The 18,409-nt window shown below is 37.9% G+C and overlaps 1 long non-coding RNA gene across 1 annotated transcript in view; it reads right to left on the bottom strand.

Moving 5' to 3' along the window:
* Positions 1-850: 850 nt before the first annotated feature.
* The window catches only part of LOC147374575 (uncharacterized), an 80,222-nt gene continuing 62,663 nt past the window's right edge, over positions 851-18,409 (bottom strand). The window contains exon 3 of the long non-coding RNA XR_015163259.1: positions 851-1,579. This is a non-coding gene — a long non-coding RNA (uncharacterized LOC147374575). The remainder of the gene's footprint in view (positions 1,580-18,409) is intronic.

Raw genomic sequence — 18,409 nt, forward strand, 5'->3', positions numbered from 1 at the left:
CTTTTAATGTCAAAATTCTTATAACAAAGAGATCTAAAAGTTACTATGTTCTATGGAGGGAGAGTTATTTTTCTTTGTGTGCATTTGTTAATGAAAATAAACAAAATTCTGGCCATCCAATTAACTTATAACATGGCAATGTTCAATTCCTATTTTTGAACTGAACTGGTTTACACAAAAATTTTATTCCAGAATCATCTTGTATCCTCAGTTTGTCTTGTGTCTATACATTAATACACAAAATGAACGTTGCAAGTCTTTAGATTTATGCTTCAATAGTCTTGCTTATTTTGAACATGTTTTTCTGTTGCATGTTACTGAGGAATTACTTATAAGATAAATTGACAAGTCTGGATTATCTTAAAGTGCATCTAGGTCAGCCACCCTGCTCAGGTTTTCCTCTCTAGTAAACTTAGCTTTAAAGCCACTTCTCAGGCTCTGCTGGGACATCTTCAGGGAGAAGCAGCTCACCATACTAGGTTCTGAAGCATCAGGTTCCTACTTTGAATATCTGGGGTTATGAGTAAATGTGTTGTCTTATACTGAACAATAATCTTGACATTTGAAACTTTTATGCAACATCGCTTATTCCTTCACTTAGATTCCTAAAGGGCAAGTTTAAGCTCTTTTTCAGATGGTATACTTTTAGGTGTTTAAAAGATGTTGTTTGCCTTCTCTAAATCTTTTCTTGATCTATTTCAATATTCCTTGATCTTTCAAAGTTTCTTCATATAACTTAAAAGATTTCCCTCATCATCCACTCCATCTGTCACATTGTTCTTCCCTATAGCTGCTTTACTTTATTTTGGTTTCTCAATGTGCTGATAAAAATATACACAGGATGCTACAGATGAGCATTAAGATATTAACTACAACACCAGCTTCAGTTTTCTTGTTACTCCGTAATAGTTAATAGCACTATTAAACCACAGTATGAGCTTCTGAATTCCTATCATACAGTTGGATTTCTATGATCTTTCTAAACTACCACCCGGTTTAATGGTTGCTAGCACTAAACCACTTTTCCCATATCTGATTTAAAGTGTTTTGCACTTAGGAAGCTCATGGTTTTTCTGGGGGCAGTTATTGCTCACTAAGAGAGTTTTTACTTTTATTCCTACTGAATAGCATGAAAAGAGGCTCAGGCAGTATGGTGGATTCAAATGAAGTGACGCCTAGTGACAATTCTACTAAAGAAGTGTTGAGTAGCTAGGAAGCACTTGTTAAACTTTTCTCATTTCTCAAAATCTGTCAATTCAGTTTGAGGAAGTCCACATGGAGAAAAATAACTCTTGCAACACAAAACTAGACAGTTTGTTATCCTGTTAAACATAGATAGAAGAATTTTAATTCAGTTTCTTTACAAAAGTACATTTTTACTTTGTGAATGTCAGTTAGCTAAAATCCATTAGAAAGCTAGAGATAACAAGGAATCATCCATTAAAATGGGTACAGAACAAAATCAAATGTCCTCTTCCTTCCCACGCCTTCTTCCTTAAAGGAACAAAAAGGTTGTTCTACTCCTTCAATGAGGGAGGGAAGTGTGTCTGATGAAAGATATAGGATCCTGGGTAAAGCCCTGGGAAGAAAAGGGTGAACAAGCATTTAACCTGGAGAGTGGAAGCATGTTTACTTAATATGTCTCAGATATTTAGGTAACATACTTTTTATAGCTTTAGTGCTTTCCCAGAAGTTTAAGGTGGGTTGAACAGAGCCTGTGGGTGCTCCCACTCTGGGCCAGTAACAAGATATAGCTAAATTAGCTGTATCTTCCCCAGTAATTAGATCTCATTTTTCAGTTCAGTTTAGTCACTCAGTTGTGTCCTACTCTTTGTGACCCCATGGACTGCTACACACCAGGCCTCCCTGTCTATCACCAACTCCTGGAATTTACACAAACTCATGTCCATTGACTTGGTGATGCTATCCAACCATCTCATCCTCTGTCATCCCCTTCTCCTCCTGCCCTCAATCTTTCCTAGCACCAGGGTCTTTTCAAATAAGTTAGCTCTTCCCATCAGGTGGCCAAAGTATTGGAGTTTCAGCTTCAGCGTCAGTCTTTCCAATGAACACCCAACACTGATCTCCCTTAGGATGGACTGGTTGGATCTCCTTGCAGCCCAAGGGACTCTCAAAAGTCTTCTCCAATACCACAGTTCAAAAGCATCAATTCTTTGGTGCTCAGCTTTCTTTACAGTCCAACTCTCATATCCATACATGACTACTGGAAAAACCATAGCCTTGACTAGAGGGACCTTTGTTGGCAAAGTAATGTCCCTGCTTTTTAATATGCTATCTAGGTTGGTCACGGAGAAAGCAATGGCACCCCACTCCAGTGCTCTTGCCTGGAAAATCCCATGGATGGAGGACCCTGGTAGGCTGTAGTCCATGGGGTCGCTAAGAGTCAGACACAACTGAGTGACTTCCCTTTCACTTTTCACTTTCATTCATTGGAGAAGGAAATGGCAACTCACTCCAGTGTTCTTGCCTGGAGAATCCCAAGGACGGGGGAGCCTGGTAGGGTTCTGTCTCTGGGGTCGCACAGAGTTGGACACGACTGAAGCGACTTAGCAATAGCAGCAGCAGATTGGTCATAACTTTCCTTCCAAGTAGTAAGCGTCTTTTAATTTCATGGCTGCAGTCACCATCTGCAGTGAACTCATTTTTAGGCTTAATTAAAGCTGTGCCTGTGTATGTATGTTTTAGTGAAGTGAAAGTTAAGTTGCTCATTTGTGTCCGACTCTGCAACCCCATGTACTGTAGCCTACCAGGGTCCTCTGTCCATTGGATTCTCCAGGCAAGAATAGTGGAGTGGGTTGCCATTTCCTTCTCCAGGGGATCTTCCCAACCCAGGGATCGAACCCGGGTCTGCCTCATTGCAGGCAGACACTTTAACATCTGAGCCACCAGGGACATACATAGATTTTTAAACAGACTAAAATGAATTCTCCATTTAGCTACTTTGATAATCCAATTACACTTTTACTAACTTCTAGAACTAAACTTTGGGGAGAAAGCCTCCATTTCTTTCCCTTTCTTGGAAAGATTGGGGTCTAGTGAAATAATTTCTCACAGATCTTGCTCCTGCTTCAAACAATGTGTAAAGACACTAGTGTGTGTGTGTGTGTGTGTGTGTGTATGTCTGTGTGTGCATGTGCTAAGTTGCTTCAGTCGTGTCTGACTCTTTGTGATCCCATGGACTGTAGACTGCCAGACTCCTCTGTCTATGGAATTCTCTAGGCAAGAATACTGAAGCAGGTAGCCATTCCCTTCTGCAAGGGATCTTCTCGACCCAGGGTCCAATCTGGGTCTCCTGCATTGTAGGCAGATTCTTTACTGTCTGAGGCACCAAAGAAACTAGTAGGTTTACTACTAGATTTACTCTAAAGAGGATCGATGACTGACTCAGGATTAGAGGCCTGAAGCTGTATTATGTTCTCTGTGTCTTCAGGAGAAAGCAAGTTATGTAAATTTTTCCTTTAAGAACTAGTTAAAGGAGACTTCCTATAGGTCTATTTTGAGTAATAGACAGACATGGATGCTTATTACTTCAGTGTGATCTCTAGATAGCAAGTCCTCATCCAAGTATATACCACCTAAGATATGCTTTCTTTGAAGATGTTCAACTTAAATTATTGATGACTTTTTTAGACCACCATATTTTTTATAGATGCAAAAATGTGTTTTATACCTAGCATTATAGAAGATTAAATATTACATAAAAGAATGAAATATATATATATCTAAATTTGAATAACTGGAAGGAAACTGCATAATATTTCAAATATTTCCAAATTTATATTTCATTATAATCTTTAGTGTTGAAAGATACTTACAAGTTTACTCTTAAGAACTGTGCTGAGCAAGATTCGTTATTTTTAACTTTCCTTTTGATATATTTTCTAACTTGTCTTAAATGGTATGAATAAATTAGCTATTTGGGAGTGCATAGCTCAGTTTGTAAAGAATCTGCCTGCAATGCAGGAGACCTGACTTTGATCCCTAGGTTGGGAAGATCCCCTGGAGAAGCGAAAGGCTACCCACTTCAGTATTCTGGCAGGAGTATTCCATGGACTGCATAGTCCACGGGGTCAAAAAGAGTTGGACATGACTGAGTGACTTTCACTTCTTTCACACAAGGAGAATGTTAACTTTTTGATATTGTGAACGTAGTCCTTTAATAATTGAGTCTTATTAGGTTTAAGAAGATAATACTATTTGCAATATAATAATTAGAAATCAAAGATGAATTTCAAGCATTAGCAAACATTTTCAGTAAAGAGCTAGAGTGACTATTTTATCTCTGTTGCAACTACTCATTTCTGCCTTTGTTTCTGCTCAAAATCCTTCAGGCTAGGCTTCAACAGGGCTTCCCTGGTAGTTCAGGTGGTAAAGAATCTGCCTGCAATGTGGGAGATCTGGGTTCAATCCCTGAGTTGGGAAGATCGCCTGGAAGAGGAAATGGCAACCCACTCCAGTATTCTTTCCTGGAGAATCCCAGGGACAGAGGAACCTGGCAGGCTACAGTCCGTTGGGTCACAAAGAGTTGGACATGACTGAGTGACTAAGAATAGCACAGCACAGGCTTCACCAGTACATGAACTGACAACTTCCAGATGTACAAGCTGGATTTAGAAAAGGCAGAGGAACCAGACATCAAACTGCCAACAACCACTGGAACATAGGAAAAGCAAGAGAATTCAAGAAAAATATATACTTCTGCTTCATTGACTATGCTAAAGTCTTTGACTGTGTGGATTACAACAAACTGTGGAAAATTCTTAAAGAGATAGGAATACCAGACCACCTTACCTACCTCATGAGGAACCTATATGCAGGTCAAGAAGCAACTGTTAGAACCTGACATGGAAAAATGAACTGGTTCCAAATTGGGAAAGGAGTATGTCAAGGCTATATTGTCACCCTGCTTTTTTAACTTGTATGCAGAGTACATCATGTAAAATGCTGGGCTGGATTAATTCCAAACTGGAATCAAGATTACTGGGACAAATAAGAACAATCTCAGATACACAGATGATACCACCCTAATGGCAGAAAGCAAAGAGCAACTAAAGAGCCTCTTGAAAGTGAAAGAGGAGAGTAAAAAAGCTGGCTTCATACTCAAGATTCAAAAAACTAAGAACATGGCATCTGTTCCCATCACTTCATAGCAAATAGGTGGGGAAACAATGGAAACGGTGAGAGACTTTATTTTCTTGGTCTCCAAAGTCACTGTGGATGGTGACTGCCACCATGAAATTAACAGATGCTTGCTCCTTGGAAGAGAAGCCATGACAAAACTAGACAGCATATTAAAAAGCAGAGATATTAATTGGCTGACAAAAGTCTGTATTTTCAAAGCTATAATTTTTCCAGTAGTCATTTAGGGATGTGAGAGTTGAACCATAAAGTATGCTGAGTGCCGAAGAATTGATGCTTTCAAATTGTGGTGCTTGAGAAGACTCTCGAGAGTCCCTTGGACAGCAAGGAAATCAAACTAGTCAATCCCAAAGGAAATCAGTCCTGAATCTTCACTGGAAGGACTAATGCTAAAGCTGAAGTTCCAATACTCTGATGACCTGATGCGAAGAGCCAACTCATTGGAAAAGACCCTGATGCTGGGAAAGATTGAAGACAGGAGGAGAAGGGGATGACGGAGGATGAGATGGTTGGATTGCATCATGACTCAAAGGACATGTGTTTGAGTAAACTCCAGGAAATGGTGAAGGACAAGGAAGCCTGGTATGCTGTAGTCCATGGAGTTGCTAAGAGTCAGACATGACTTACCAACTGAACAACAACTTCAAGAAAGCAGCCATACACAGTACCTAAAGGAATGGGTGTGGCTGTATTTCAATAAAGTTTTATTTACAACAGGCATGAGTTAGATATGGTCTCTGGGTTATTGTTTGTTGATTGATGTAGCTGTTTTTGTTAACAGAAAAAGTTTCAACACTTTCAAGCATAGCCTCAATGGTATAGAACTTCATTGTATCTGAATACAATTTTAATTCCATAAAAGGCAAGAGAACCTTTGGCTCATCAATGATGCCAGCTGATAAGAAATAACCATGTGTCTTACATGTGATTTTTGTTCCTCAAATGAAGCTTGAACTGAATACTCTTTTGAAAAATAGAACTCAAAGTATGCTCTTTTCTTTCCTTAATGAAAGCTCTTTTAGTTTCATTTTTATTATATTTCCTCTTTTCTATTCTCAGTGGAATCATTAATTTTCTTCTTTATAAGAGGACCAGATGAATAATAATCCTTAAATTATTCTTAAACAGGTTTCTGAAAAACAACTGATAAAATTGTTTTATTCTAGGGGAGGCAAGATAGCAGTTGATAGGAATACAGCTGACCCTTGAACAACACAAAGGTTAGGGGGGCTGACAATCTGTACAGTAGAAAATTTGCATAAAACTTCACAGTCAGCTCTCTGCATTTGTGGTTCTACATCTGCAGATTTAACCAACCTTAGAGACTGGAGTGCTGTAACATGTACTTACTGAAAACATTTGCCCGTAAGTAGGACCATGCAGCTCAAAAAATAGCATGTGCTATTGAAGGGTCACGTGCATGTTAACACCTTTAATAGGAACAGTATTTTTTAAGTTAAATTCCATATTTAGTTTCTGGGAAACATGTATAAGGTGTAAAGAATATATTGATCAAATTGATTTCCCTTTTCTACACATAAATACTGTAGTATTTGAATAATCAGAACAATAAATGCCTATAACATTGCTGCAAATCCCAAGAAAAGGGAACATAGTTCAGGTCACTCTTTCTCCCCACTAGATCATCATCAAATATCCCAAAATGTGACTTTAGTGACAGCACAAACAAAATCTGAAATGTCTGAAAACAAATGCCTATAGGATATGACCAGTGGTGGAATTAAATTTAATTGGGCACTTTTCTGTAGAAGGGCATTGGAAGCCCTTTTCTTATTGATTTTCCTTACTGACTTAGATTCAAGGAAATTAAATTCTGTTTGTTTTTGAGGATCACATTTCTAAAATTTGGTTAATTACCCATCTTTTGCATTTATGCTTATCTTTCATGCAAACAAGCTTACGAAAACTATTTTTATTTTTTGGGAATTTCTTGAGAAATAATACTCAAAGTTCTGTAGAAAATCTACAATTCCTTAACTGTTAGGAAATTTTACATTAAGAAATTTATAGAAGAAAATATTTGCAAATCTGATAAAAGGTTAATATCCAATACATCAAAAACTTACACAATTCAAGAAAAACCAAACAATCCAATTAAAAAGCTGATAATGAATCTGAATTGACATTGTTTCAAAGAATCCATGTAGATAGACAACAGGCACATGAAAAGATGTTACAGATCACTAATTACTAGGGAAATGCAAATCAAAAACCACAGTAGATCTCACCCCACACCTGTTAGAAAGGCTACTACTAAATAAAACAACAACAATAAATAGCAAAAGTTGGAAAGAATGTAGAAAAAAAAGAACCTTCATATACTGTGGGTGGGGCTGGAAACTGGTGTAGCCACTTTGGAAAGTATTATGGAGAGTCCTCAAAAATTTAAGAATAAGACCACCATGTGCCTCACCTATTCCACTTCTAGACATTTATCCAAAGAACACAAACACAACTCAAAAGACCCATGCACCCCTGTGTTCACTGCAACATTATTTGTAACCAAGATAAAGACAGTCGAAGTATTTGTCAGTGGGTAAATGGATAAAGATGTGATATATAAAAATGTGTACACACACACACACACAAACACACACATACACACAGTGAAATGCTACCCATCCATAAAAAAATGAAATCCTGCCATTTGTGATAACATGAATGGAATTTGATGGTATTATGAAAAGAAAAATACCATATTATTTCACTTATATGCAAAGTCTAAAAAAGACTTCAAACAAATGAGCAAACAAAATAATGAAAACAAATCCATAGATCCAGAGAACAGATGAGTGGTTGCCAGAGAGGGAAAGGGGTTGGGGGGTGAGCAGAATTAGTGAAGGGGTCAGCTATATGGTGATGCATGGTAACGAGACTTGCGGTGGAGATCACTTAGTAGTGTATACAGATGTCAAATTAGAATGATATACATCTAAACCTTTTATGGGCTTCCCTTGTAGCTCACCTGGTAAAGAATCTGCCTGCAATGTGGGAGACCTGGGTTTGATCCCTGGGTTGGGAAGATCCCCTAGAGAAGGGAAAGGCTACCCACTCCAGTATTCTGGCCTGGAGAATTCCTCTTATAATAAAGAAAAGAATAAAGTATTCTGGCCTGGAGAAAGCCTTTTATAAATTAAATAAAAAAGAACAAATAAAAAAGGAAAGTACCTTTTTTAAAGTATTTAATCCACATTTCCCCAAAGTACTAACTTACAGTCTTGAGCATAAACACCGTAGTATTTTCTTTCACTTCTTTGCAGCACCCCAGGTCTGTCCTCACAGAGAATTCCTATAAGTCTGTGCTATTTGATTGGCTTGGAGAAGGGCTATTGATTTGGAATCTCTTTTTTTTTTTCTTTTATTCAAATGAGAACATATGTTCTGACTTTAAATACAAAGGCGGTGATAGACCAAAGTGGAATTAGGTGTTATTACAGGATAACAGATGTGTTTTGACTCCCTTTTATTATGCTTGCAAATATATCCTTTACACTGAGTGTTAAATCTCATGCATGGTGTAGTTCTTGAAAAGATATCCTGTATTATAGTATATGGAAATAATCTCACTTTTTGAGAAAGGTGAATGACTCAATCAAAAGTTGTAGCTGATCCTTCTTGAAATTTCTGTAGCCATAGTACAGTAATAAGGACCGTTTTTAAACTGGTGTCAGACTCAGATGACATATGATCACCACCAGCTGCATCAAGATGTAGTCTGGGTAAAAATAAGTTATTTGACCAGAACAGCAGAACAAAGCTGAAAATCTTCTGACACCTGATCCCTTCAGCAGCTGTGGAAATCTATTGAAAGGGTTCTCCTTCTAATGCATTTGTCAGAATGCTAATTGGAAAAATGACTTCATGTCATGAGTCATACAGTCACCTCTGTGGACCTCATTAGACTTAAATGAGTGCACTCAAGTCCAGCACCATCATTCAGATATAGCCATATGTTGGTAAAGAAGATAGCTCAGTAACCGGGCTCCTGGCCAATTGTGAACATTGTCAAGTAAAGAAATGGGGTAAAAATTGAATAGAAATGTTTAAGGGCAGATGTAGACATAAGGCATTATACCTTTCTGAGAAAAAGCTATACAAGCTTGGGACTTTTAAGAAGTTCAACCAAGTTAAGCAAAAAAAGTTTAGGCAAATTTTATCCTTAAATGCACCTTAGAAGTACTCTGGAGCAGAGGGAAATAGAAAGAGAACTAACATAAGTCTTAAGTGTTCACAATTTAGAAATGCAGGCAGCCATTTGTATAAGTGGGCTTCCCGGTGGCTCAGCAGTAAAGAATCTGCCTGCAATACAGGAGACTTGAGTTTGAGGGAAGATCCCCTGGAGAAGAAGATGGCAACCCACTCCAGTGTTCTTGCTGGGAAAAGCCCATGGACAGAGGAGCCTTGTCGGTTATGGTCCATAGGATTGCCAAGAGTCATACAACTTAAGTGACTGAGGACACATATATGTAACTTCAGTAAAAGAGAAGCTATGAAAACAAAAATTATAAAATACCAGTTAAGTTCCTAGAGGAAAGTGTGGAAGGAATCTATCAATTATGATTGTATTAAGTAAGGTTGAAGAGAAGATGGAGAAAAGAGAGAGCCTCCTGGGGCAGGCAGAATTTAACCTAGAAGTGCAAGGATGGGGACGTATTGTAGAGACACATGTGGAAACAGGCAGGGAAAGCAAGTGGAAAGACCTTTGATGTAGCAGATATGACCTGGGAAACGGAATCCTGGCTAACACATTATATACAGGATTTCCCAGGTGGTGCTAGTGATAAAGAACCTGCTCGCCAATGAAGGAGACATAAGAGATATAGATTCCATCCCTGGGTCAGTAAGATCTCCTGGAGCAGGGCATGGCAACTGACTGCAGTATTCTTGCCTGGAGAATCCCATGGACAGAGGAGTCTGGCAGGCTACAGTCCATAATGTTGCAAAGAGTTGGACATGATTGAAACAACTTAGTAGGCTCTCACACATACGCAGTATAGACAACTCCAACTACTGTGGGAATCATGGGTTTGAAACTGGGTATTTGGTGCTGGTAAGGCTAGAAATGCAGGATAATCTTTGAATATCAGCCAAGAGATCACTAGAATGAAACTACATAACTTCATAAAAATTAACACATGATTTTAAATAACAAGTGATTATCTTTAAGGATATGGAAATAACATTATCTTTTTTAACAGGTAAAATAATACGCATAATGTCTTCAGATGTGTGCACCTTTACAATACAAAAGTACCAAGTCATCCAAGCAATTAAATATTTTGTTTTCCACTTAGAAAGAAAAAGTATCTGTTCATCTAAACTTTCTATACTTCATCTGGTTGTCTGAAAAGACAACCGTGATAGACCTGAAAATTCTAGTTAGAACTGACATTTCTTTTAAATACAAAACTCAAATGAACAAACATTTGCTGAAAGTCGAGTACAGTCAAGAAACTTAGATGCCATGAAAGTAAAGATGATGTGATGGGGAATCACAGGCTTAACCTAAGGTGTAGTTCAACCTGGTCACTGATAACAGGATAGGTGAGAATTATTGCCTGAATGGAGCTACTGTCTGTTTCTGAAACTTATGGTTCTCATCATTAGCCTCAAAGTCAAAATGTCTCAGACTTTATTCTATCTCTGGATTAACCCTGGAATAACCCTCTGGAATAACCCTGACCTCCTGGCTTTTCTGGAACACTGGTCATTTAGGCAGTGAAAATACCAATGTTGTTTGGCAACTGTTGATGGCCTATGTACTATAGGTTAAGGACTGGATGAAGGGAGATGAATTTCTTACATGATAAATTTGAAAGGCTAATTTTATATCAAGCTGTATACATCCATGGTAGGTCTCTTTCTCTCTATATATAGACCTATATATGGATGTATACAGCTTGATATAAAATGGTATATATATATATATATATATATATGTATATATGCCATTCTTTTCTCTCCAACTTTACTTTCTTTAAAAAAAAATTAAACAAATATAGGTGTGAAAAAACTATCACATAGATGAAATTTCATACAGTAAACAAGGCCATGTGAGTGAGTGAGTGAGTGAATTTGCTCAGTCGCGTCCAACTCTTCATGACCCCATGGACTGTAGCTTACCAGGCTCCTCCATCCATGGGATTTTCCAGGCAAGAATACTGGAGTGGGTTGCCATCATGTATCAATCTGTCTGAACAATCTTCTCTATCTCACATATCACCAACTCAGTGGACGTGAATATGAGCAAATTTCAAGGGATAGCAAAGGACAGGGAAGCCTGGTGTGCAGTCCATGGGGTTGCAAAGAGTTGAACACAACTCTTTGAACACAACTTAGTGGCTGAACAACAACAATAACAACAAAATCTCACCCGTATGGTAGTCCTTAGCTTGACTTTTATCACTTCAGTCAAAATTTTACTATTTTTGAGATTTTCACAAATGGAATCATATTGTATGTACTCTTTGGTGTCTGTTATATTTTGTTCAGCCTTAAGTTTGTATGATTCACTTATGCTGTAACTATAGCTCTAGTTTGTTCAGATTTATTGTATATGTATATTATATGAACATATGAATATGTCATTATTTTGGGTTGCTTAAATTTTGTGGCCATTATGAGCTGTGCTGCAAAATGCAGTCTCGTGTGTCTTTTGGTGCATTTACACAGTTTTATATACACAGGAATAGAATTGTTGGGTGAAAACTAACTGTCTATATTTTTCATTAGTGGATGCGTACATTCTCACTCAGTCTTTTTTTTTTTGTTTTTAAACTTTACAATATTGTATTAGTTTTGCCAAATATCGAAATGAATCCACCACAGGTATACATGTGTTCCCCACCCTGAACCCTCCTCCCTCCTCCTTCCCCATACCATCCCTCTGGGTCATCCCAGTGCACCAGCCCCAAGCATCCAGTATCGTGCATCGAACCTGGACTGGCAACTCATTTCATACATGATATTATACATGTTTCAATGCCATTCTCCCAAATCTTCCCACCCTCTCCCTCTCCCAAAGAGTCCATAAGACTGCTCTATACATCAGTGTCTCTTTTGCTGTCTTGTACACAGGGTTATTGTTACCATCTTTCTAAATTCCATATGTATGCGTTAGTATACTGTATTGGTGTTTTTCTTTCTGGCTTACTTCACTCTGTATAATAGGCTCCAGTTTCATCCACCTCATTAGAACTGACTCAAATGTATTCTTTTTAATGGCTGAGTAATACTCCATTGTGTATATGTACCTCAGCTTTCTTATCCATTCATGTGCTGATGGACATCTAGGTTGCTTCCGTGTCCTGGCTATTATAAATAGTGCTGTGATGAACATCAGGGTACACGTGTCTCTTTCCCTTCTGGTTTCCTCAGTGTGTATGCCCAGCAGTGGGATTGCTGGATCATAAGGCAGTTCTATTTCCAGTTTTTTAAGGAATCTCCACACTGTTCTCCATAGTGGCTGTACTAGTTTGCATTCCCACCAACAGTGTAAGAGGGTTCCCTTTTCTCCACACCCTCTCCAGCATTTATTGCTTGTAGACTTTTGGATCGCAGCCATTCTGACTGGAGTGAAATGGTACCTCATAGTGGTTTTGATTTGCATTTCTCTGATAATGAGTGATGTTGAGCATCTTTTCATGTGTTTGTTAGCCATCTGTATGTCTTCTTTGGAGAAATGTCTATTTAGTTCTTTGGCCCCTTTTTTGATTGGGTCATTTATTTTTCTGGAGTTGAGCTGTAGGAGTTGCTTGTATATTTTTGAGATTAGTTGTTTGTCGGTTGCTTCATTTGCTATTATTTTCTCCCATTCTGAAGGCTGCCTTTTTCGAGGTTTTTTGGAAATACAAAAAACCTCGAATAGCCAAAGCTATCTTGAGAAAGAAGAATGGAACTGGAGGAATCAACCTACCTGACTTCAGGCTCTACTACAAAGCCACAGTTATCAAGACAGTATGGTACTGGCACAAAGACAGAAATACAGATCAATGGAACATTCTCACTCAGTCTTGTCCAACTCGATGCATTAGTGGATACTGCCAAACGATTGAGGTGTTGATCACAGTTGTACTCATTTACACCCACACCATTCTGCATGATAATTTCACTTGCTGTAAAGCACATTCTCATCAAATATTGTCAGTCTTTAATCTTAGAAGTTTTAATGTGGTCTGGTGGTGTGTTGTTGGAAATACAATTTGCTTTTTCTCAATGATTAACGATATTGAGTATTCTTTTAGAATTAAATTACTTAACAGTGTATTATTTAATTGTGATTTTATTTTATTTTATTTTATTTTTAAACTTTACATAATTGTATTAGTTTTGCCAAATATCGAAATGAATCCACCACAGGTATACCTGTGTTCCCCATCCTGAACCCTCCTCCCTCCTCCCTCCCCATACCATCCCTCTGGGTCGTCCCAGTGCACTAGCCCCAAGCATCCAGTATCGTGCATCGAACCTGGACTGGCAACTCGTTTCTTACATGATATTTTACATGTTTCAATGTCATTCTCCCAAATCTTCTAATGCTCTTTTTGTTACTTTGTTCTGGGTTAATTTATCTGGGGTCAAAGAGCATATTCTAATATATAAATTAAATCATATGAAATGTTTCCTTTAATAAACTAGTATAGGATCAATTTTGGTAAATGTTCCATGCCTACTAGGAAAAATATGCTTTCTTTAGATGTTAACTGTAGTTTTCTATGTATCTCCATTTGGTCCAGATTTTCAATGATTCTCAAATTTCTAATTGCCATTGTGACTTTGTATATACTTAAAATTAACTGAGAGAAATGTTGGAAATTTCATAGTGTGATTTACAGATTTAGTTCTTTGATGTTAAGCTTTACTCGGTATATTTTAAGAGTAATTCATTTTATCATCCTGGTTTTATTGAAACCTTTATCACGGTGGAATACCTTTTACATATCATGACTAATTAGAAAAGACTCATCTCTATAGTATTTAAATATTCTTGATTTCATCTGGACACTTCAAGTTGCAAAATACACACACACGCACACACACACACACACACACACACAAACACATCCTTATGCTGTCTGGTCTCATTTTCATGCATGACAGCAATCTTAAGCTGTCCCAAAATGTCCGTAACAATTCTACTATCATTACTTCTCAAATTCTTGAGTTGACTATTTTCTACTTTCTTCCTCTAACCTTCTACACCCATTCTTCCCATTGTCAAATCTTCACTCTTCATTTCAAAGATAAAACAGTAACAACCAGAAGAGACATACCTTATTCTTTCTACCTTCAGGTCAAGTTTCCATTTCTCTTGTTACAATAAATGTATGTGTTCTGCTTCTATATCTGGCCACTGTGTGTTAAATTTCCTCTTGACTACTTAAACATTTTCTTTGTTTTTTTCTTGTCCTACTATAATCATTTCCATCAAAATATGCTTCAATATATCATTTTACTAAAACCCAAACAATAACAATAAAAACTTTTCTGAACCCATATGTTGGAACCCTCTTTAGCTCCCATCTGTTTATCTACCTCCCTCTATAGCCAAGCCCCTTAGAAGAGTTTCATATCCTGCTCTATCCACTTACTTTTTTCACTTTCTCTTTAGTTCAATCCCAATTAGGTTTCCTTCTCTACAGCTCTAGTGAAATTGCTCCAGTCAAATTATAAAGCTCAATCTGTGTTTCTTCCTTTACACGATTTAACTGATTCAGTTGATTATTCTCTCTTTGAAATGTTTTTTATGCTCGTATTTTAGAGAAATCATACTCAGTTTTTTCCAGCCTCATTGGCTTCAGTTTCTTCATCTCTTGCTAGATCTTCCTGGTAAGTTGGGTCACTGAAGGGTGGAGTGGTCCTTTGCTCAGTTCTTAGCATTGTCCTCTTCTCTAGTTACATTCCCCCACTAATGATCTCATCTAGCTTCAAGGATGCAAATATCATCCACATCTCAGTGAGTCTGTCCAATATATCTTTAGTTCTGAGTTCCTCCTTGAGCTTCAGATTCATATGATAAATACCTATGTGACATAACCCGTGCCATCTCTAGTCTTCCCAGTTCTGGAAACAGCACTATAATTTTTTGAGTTGTTCAGACTGAACTTAGAACCTTTTTTACTTCTCTTTTCTTCATAATCTTATAATCATCCATTAGTGAGTCCCTGGAAACTCTGTTTTTGCAATATTTCTGACAACACCTTTATCCTCTCTCATCTGCAAGAGCTTCCTAAGTAATATATCAGGTTTTACATGTTTCCTTACAATCTATTATTTCCATTATAGACAGAAACATCTTGAAATATTCTAGTTCAGATCTCACCACTTCTCTTTTCATGAATCTCCTATGTTTTCCCAACACAGATATAGTAAATTAAAGTAAAATTGAAGCTCCTCCACATGGCCCATGGGAGCTGAGATGAAATCACCAGGCCTACTCTTTGGTATCAGTTTTCATTATCCTTTCCCTTACATTACTCCAGCAACACTGGGTTTATCCTGCTTCTTGGGCTATCCAAACTGATAGTTGCAGCTTCAATTGCCTTCTCATTCCTTCATGTTCTTGGGTTTTCATCTGGAATAGCACTGTTTAGAAAAAATTCCCTGACCATTCAATTAAAATATGGGATTATCTCTGTAATCCATTTACTTTTCTAAGAGCTCATATCACTGTTGTGTTAATTTCTTCTTTACATTATCTAGCATTAAAATGGAGAAGGCAATGGCAACCCACTCCAGTACTCTTGCCTAGAAAATCCCATGGGCAGAGGAGCCTGGTAGGCTGCAGTCCATGGGGTTGGGAAGAGTTGGACACAAATGAGTGACTTCACTTTCACTTTTCACTTTCATGCACTGGAGAAGGAAATGGCAACCCACTCCAGTGTTCTTGCCTGGAGAATCCCAGGGACGGGGGAGCCTGGTGGGCTGCCGTCTATGGGGTCGCACAGAGTCAGACATGACTGAAGCAACTTAGCAGCAGCAGCAGGATTAAAATATATTTACTCTAAGATTGTTATGCTGTATTTTTCACTATGCAACCAACAGATTAAAAAGTTATTAACACACGTGTGTGTGTGTGTTAGTTGCTCACTTGTGTCTGACTCTTTGTGACCCCATGGACTATAGCCCACCAGGCTCCTTTGTCCATGGAGTTTTCCAGGCAAGAATACTGGAGTGGGTTGCCATTTCCTTCTCCAAAAAGGCTGATCAGATCAGATCAGATCAGATCAGTCGCTCAGTCATGTCCGACTCTTTGTGACCCCATGAATCGCAGCACACCAGGCCTCCCTGTCCATCACAAACTCCCGGAGTTTACTGAGACTCACATCCATCGAGTCAGTGATACCATCCAGCCATCTCATCCTCTGTCGTCCCCTTCTCCTCCTGCCCCCAATCCCTCCCAGCATCAGAGTCTTTTCCAATGAGTCAACTCTTCGCATGAGGTGGCCAAAGTTCTGGAGTTTCAGCTTTAGCATCATTCCTTCCAAAGAAATCCCAGGGCTGATCTCCTTTAGAATGGACTGGTTGGATCTCCTTGCAGTCCAAGGGACTCTCAAGAGTCTTCTCCAACACCACAGTTCAAAAGCATCAATTCTTCGGCACTCAGCCTTCTTCACAGTTCAACTCTCACATCCATACATGACCACAGGAAAAACCATAGCCTTGACTAGACAAACCTTTGTTGGCAAAGCAATGTCTCTGCTTTTGAATATGCTGTCTAGGTTGGTCATAACTTTCCTTCCAAGGAGTAAGTGTCTTTTAATTTCATGGCTGAAGTCACCATCTGCAGTGATTTTGGAGCCCAGAAAAATAAAGTCTGACACTGTTTCTACTGTTTCCCCATCTATTTCCCATGAAGTGATGGGACCGGATGCCATGATCTTCGTTTTCTGAATGTTGAGCTTCAAGCCAACTTTTTCACTCTCCTCTTTCACTTTCATCAAGAGCTTTTTGAGTTCCTCTTCACTTTGTGCCATAAGGGTGGTGTCATCTGCATATCTGAGGTTATTGATATTTCTCCTGGCAATCTTGATTCCAGCTTGTTTTTCTTCCAGTCCAGTGTTTCTCATGATGTACTCTGCATATAAGTTAAATAAACAGGGTGACAATATACAGCCTTGACATACTCCTTTTCCTATTTGGAACCAGTCTGTTGTTCCATATCCAGTTCTAACTGTTGCTTCCTGACCTGCATGCAGGTTTCTCAGGAGGCAGGTCAGGTGGTCTGGTATTCCCATCTCTTGAAGAATTTTCCACAGTTTATTGTGATCCACACAGTCAAAGGCTTTGGCATAGTCAATAAAGCAGAAATAGATGTTTTTCTGGAACTCTCTTGCTTTTTCCATGATCCAGCGGATGTTGGCAATTTGATCTCTGGTTCCTCTGCCTTTTCTAAAACCAGCTTGAACATCTGGAAGTTCACGGTTCACATATTGCTGAAGCCTGGCTTGGAAATTCAAGATGATAACTGTACTTAGCAGCACACATGGTGAATGCTAAATAATTATTTCAAATGGATTATAAAAAAGGAATAAATAGTTGGTTATCAGAATTGAAATATGAGGTTTAAAAATAAACCAAGTTAATTTTATGTTGAAGTGGCAATAAAAACGATTTTCAATCTTTATTTTCCCTTTATATTCCTATGTTTCAAGGTCACATTGTCAAGCTTGATTTCTGTAGGAGTTTAATTATTATTAAAATAAAATTTAATAATATGCTTACAAATTGGTATATATGGCTTATAAAAGAAGATTTTTCTTTTATTCAATATAAAATTATTCATTACAAGGGAATATGTACATAAAGAGAGGGAATCAAAAATTAGTAACAATTTATATATCCACCTGGAGCTATGTTACCAAGACTTTTAAAATAAAGTAAAATTCCTACTTGCCTTATAAACTGAACATTAATTTAACTTGGAATGATATATAACATCCTAACTTTAGGAGGTTGACATTTATTTAACAATGTTAATATAAGGCCCATTTTGTGCTAGGTATTTTGGGTAATTTCTGAGGACAATTATTTAACAATGTTAAAGGTTGAAACTTATTTAACAATGTTAATATAAGGCTCATTTTGTGCTAGGTACTTTTGTAGCTTCTGGGGACACAATTGTCTACCAAACAGATCTGATCCTTAATTTCTTAGAGTTCGTTAGTTTATTGTTGCTGGAAGACCATCATTAATAAGCAAAATAAACTTCAGTTATTTAAAAAAGTGC

This window comes from Bos grunniens, chromosome 4, assembly GCF_055505025.1.
Source record: "Bos grunniens cultivar Pamir isolate PY7600 chromosome 4, Bosgru_T2T1.0, whole genome shotgun sequence".
Taxonomy (NCBI): Eukaryota; Metazoa; Chordata; class Mammalia; order Artiodactyla; family Bovidae; genus Bos; species Bos grunniens.